This window comes from Phaenicophaeus curvirostris, chromosome 2, assembly GCF_032191515.1.
Source record: "Phaenicophaeus curvirostris isolate KB17595 chromosome 2, BPBGC_Pcur_1.0, whole genome shotgun sequence".
In the NCBI taxonomy this organism is placed as follows: Eukaryota; Metazoa; Chordata; class Aves; order Cuculiformes; family Cuculidae; genus Phaenicophaeus; species Phaenicophaeus curvirostris.
This window is the reverse complement of record NC_091393.1, coordinates 82361133-82365854: the sequence shown is the minus strand read 5'-3', so window position 1 is coordinate 82365854 and position 4722 is coordinate 82361133. Positions and strand designations below refer to the sequence as shown.

The window sequence follows — 4722 nt, the reverse complement described above, 5'->3', positions numbered from 1 at the left end:
TACAGCAGGTGAGATATCAGTTAAAACCTTCATCACTGCATAATCTGATTCAATACAACTGCTTGCTACAGCGGAAACAGGTGGAAGTTATATATAGGACTCCTTGTTTCATGTACTATTGAGCAATTCAGAGAAGAAAAAAGAATATACAGTTAGCCTTATGAGGGGCTGCAGAAAGGAGAGGAATACTTTGTTTTCCCTGTGCATGGTGATGAAGTCAGGTCTTTGCACCAAGAAGAAGATAAGGTAGATATTTTATGGGGGAGAGGGAACCTTTCTAATGCAAAGGTTGAATGGATTGTGCAGAGAATAGATGAGACCTCTGTCATTACATGGTTTTTAAAACAGAATCATGCAAATACCTGCCAGGAAAGGCATAAGCATATTTGATGACTACAAGACCTCCTGAGCTCCATTTGAACTACTTTTTCTTTGATTATTCTATAAAGTAGAGGTTGCCTTGTTAATTACAGATAGGCAATGATGTAAATAGACCTTTGTTCAATAAGCTGTCAAAGTTAAGGTTTGTCCAGCTAGAAACTCATGGAGCTGAACATTTGGTTTGTGTAAAACAAACAAGGTCATAGAAATAAACTGTCCCAAAGGAGGCATTCAGTCCTCAGAGGAGAGAGAACCAAAGCCTTTGAAAATAGCCACAACTTGCCAATAGCAGCAGGACTCAGAAGCACTTTCAGCAACAACATGAGCACAGCTCATAAGATGCTAGCATATGAAACACTACGTAACAGTACTGACTTGCTAAAACCCACAAAGGCTTTTACCTCACCCGGGCAGCTTCCAAGCAGAAAGAAGTTTCTGATCCTTGGCTTTGGTTATGGCTCTCGGAAGCCAATGGCACGTGAGATGATGAAATGTTATCCATATCCTGTTCACAGTTAGACAAAGATAGGGTATTATCCCGCAAGAAATGAGCTGCTGTTTGCTATGAACTTGGATGACTAAATGTGGCAAGTGCTGTTGCGTCAAAGGTCCAGATCCTTACTCATACAGCCAGTCCATATTTAACCTATCCTGGAATCAGGTGCTTGTTCAGCCACATAAGAGTTTCCTGAGATACAAACAGAGAACTCTAGCAACTCAGAAGCCAGCTGTAATATCTTCGACCACTGCCTAGTGGCACTGGATCTAGCAAGAGAATTTGTGCAGAGAGCTGAACTTTGATAATACAGCATTTCACTGCTGCTGTTTCTTTCTCTCCCTGTTGATAGTAATATATTTTTTCACTTATTTTAATGTGCGGTTATGGATAATTATCTAAACTGAGTGTTTTACACAAAAAAATTGCTTGAAAAGGTAGCCTTTAACTGCATCTCATAAAAAAAACCCAAACAAAACAAAACAAAAAAACAGAAAAGGTTTTTGTCAGAAAACTGAAAACCCAAACCAAGGGTTAATGATATTTTATTACATTTTCTGTTTTCTTTCTAGTTAAACAAACTAGATTTTCAGAAAAGATATTAAAATGCCTCTAGTTTTCCAGTCAGCACAAGTGCAAGGTTTACAAAAACATTTTTGATCTGCAGAAAAACAGCATAAAGAGTTGCTTATGAGGAATTACTAAGTTCTCACATTAAACTTACTGAACCAGGAGGGAAAAGAAATCCCAACAAATCTGCAAATAGCAACGCTTGCAGTCTGCCTTGAACTCACCAAGTATGACGAACAGTGACACTGCTGTCTTAATGTATTGCTGACAGAGCTGCTGTACTCATTAACCTTTAATGAAACAAGATGTCACTTTGTTCACATCAAATGCTCCTTGATGCCAGTGCTCAGAGACTGTTTTTGTTGCTGATGCAGACATCAGCTATTGTTGAACACAGTCTCTATCCCTTCCAGCATTTCACTGCCCATGAGGATTTATAGGTGCTGTTAATTAACAAACTGCAAATGGAAGCCAAGAGTGCATGTTTAATTTCTGCAGCTTTTAATTATTTAGAAGTATTTAAAATGTTTAATCTTATTAAATATTTATTTTATGAAAATATTTGGTTTTATTATACATATTTAAGTAAAATTTAGATATATTTAAACACCTGAAAATGTTAAATTCTTGATGTGCTACAGGATGCTACCATGAACTCAAGGATACATTTGAGTGATCCCATCATCTTATTTTTTTGAGGCTACTGGAGTGATTAAAGAAATATTTACAGCACTTAAAGAACAACAAAATAGAAGCACATTGTAGTAGGAAAGGAGGCATTGAGTTGTGAAGGATTCTGGTCAACATGACTAAACAGCTGTGTAGCCTGGATTAGAACTGAGGTCTTCTAATTCATGGTCTGTTTTCTAGCCATTTATCAGGATCATCTTCTGTTATCAACATTAGGAGCCAATCCTTCTGTTCTATGTACAGTAAGTATCACATCAACTAGCAAGGAAATCCTGACTAACCTTGAATCTGGGGGTAATTTATACTAAAAAGTGTTTTTTGTGTTCAGTCTTTACTTTGTATGATAAGTACATTCATTTTGCTATGAGATGAATGAAGAGGGAGCAAAAAGGAGAAGGAAGATTTTTTATTTCCTAGCCAAACATATAAGTTTTCAGTACTGAAACACTGTGAGATCAGAGGTACAAGTTCTCACAGTTGGTTTTGTGTTTGTTATTTTAGTGAATAGGAAAATATGCACAGATATCCTCTAATGACATTCTTACCACTTTATACTTCTTGGTATTTTTTAATTTGATCTCTTTTAACACCCCCCCCCAATTAAGTTTACAATCATTACATATGTCACACAACTGCAACATCTTGGGAAGCAGCTGAAGATAAGAGTGGGATTTTTTCTGATTTGCAGTTGTGCAGAATGTCTAATTCTAGAGACTGGTGCTGGAATTCTAGATAAAAGACATGTTGTGCTTCAGAGGGTGATGAGTTTTCAAAGCCCTGTGAAATAAAATACTCTAAAAGTAGTGATCTTTAAGGAAAATATTTGAAGGAAAGTAAAATCACTTTGAAAACATAAAATTGTTGAGGGCATAGGAGAGATTTCGGACTCTTGAAGTAAGAGGAGGTAGCAGAGGTGAAATTTAAAGAAAAGTGTAAGTAGATGAGATACAGGCAGAAGTATTTTCATGGGAAATGTAGGAAATTAAATTATTAGTTTCTTTAACACTGAAGTGTATCTGTCCTTTACTGAGTGATGAAGGCCTGGGAGATAGACCATGCACACTAGACCAGCTTTACAAGGTGGGCATGTGAAATTCACGGAATAGCTAACTTAGATTAAATATGACTGTGCTACTAAATAGCAACACAATGGAAAGTGCATCTGAGAAGACTCATGGAATACGATGAAACATGGCTGATAAAGAGTCCTTGAAAGGTGGTAGTAAATACACTCATTTAAAGACTTTCACCTGTTGCTTTAAATCATTCGTACCTCAAGGTACGTCTGCCAGCACTGTGACCCCTGGTGCAGAGCAAGGAACATCAAAGAAAGAAGTGAGCAGATCAAGTCTCAGGTAGGCGTAGCACTCTTCTTATTGATAAAAGAACTGTCAGTAAGTTATAAAACAGGTGGAATTGGGATATTGTAAGCCTGAAATGACTGCCCCAACAAATATTAGTAGGACAGTAGGACTATCCATTTGTGCAGAATTATATAGAAGGCATTTAAAAAGACAACTTAGAACAATTTTTTTAGGTTATCTCAAAATCATGGAAATCTGTGGACTACCTATTGCTAAAGCTCCTCTTGACTTTTTCTTTTTAGATTTTTCATGCAAAAAAGGATTTGTAGTCTCTGACTCTACATGTAACCACAAAATGAAAATAAGATCCTTATTTTACTTTTTATTAATCAGCTGAATTTTTTGAGATGCATCAGTGTGCCATGTAACTTTTCTTCTCTGTTGCCAGGCTGCTTACACAGAGGTATTTACTGTCAGGCAGTATTTTCTGCTGAAAATGCTTTTTTCTCTGGAAATATACACATGCTACTTCCCTTTTCTAAATGCTTTTCATTTGCTTTTAGGTACAGCACGTACAGGCTGGTTTTAAAACAGTAGAAATTGCTCACTGGAAATGAACTGTAGTTAAAGTGGAAGATAAGCCTATTTACAACCAGAGCCAACAAGTCTGCAAACATACAGTCTGGGTATCTAATAGCAGGCCAGTTTCAGTAATGTTCATGTGATTATGTACTGTAAAATCTGTTGTTATTGAACCAGAAAAAGTCTGTTATGAACCTTTATTACTTCTAATCACTGAATTGTAGCATGAAATACTTTTTGAAGAATAAAAGCATTTTCACAAATCCTTTCCTGAGAAAACCATTTGTGAGATGTTTTTGTAAAGTAAGGAAAACTTTAAGAGTTAAACAGTTTCATTATAATGTTGATAGCATGGGTCTGATGCTGACCTTGAGTATTTCAATAACATCTTAAACATTACTGATTTTGGGGAGCATTCTGTATTATCCTTATACCAGACCCAAAGGAATCTGTGCTTTCACAAGTTACTGTGATTGCAAAACCAGAACCATGCTCAAGCCCTTACTGTAACAGTTATCTTCCCTCTATACTTATACATATTTGCATCCTGTTTGCCTTACTAACACTGACAGAACCTCTGCTGCAGTGCTTCGAGCTTTTCACACATGTGTGTCCTCAGGGTTAAAACTGTTGAGCGGGGTGTTGTCTGTTTGGTGTCGATTTTAGTAATCCAGGCATGATTTTCTTTTAAAGTTGGTG

At 36.6% G+C, this 4722-nt stretch overlaps 1 long non-coding RNA gene across 1 annotated transcript; it reads right to left on the bottom strand.

Moving 5' to 3' along the window:
• Positions 1-782: 782 nt before the first annotated feature.
• LOC138717505 (uncharacterized) lies at positions 783-3644 on the bottom strand. Its single transcript, XR_011336881.1, has 3 exons — positions 3411-3644; positions 1672-1905; positions 783-886 (listed from the first exon to the last, which is right to left on the bottom strand). It is a non-coding gene; the product is annotated as an uncharacterized lncRNA (long non-coding RNA).
• Positions 3645-4722: the final 1078 nt, after the last annotated feature.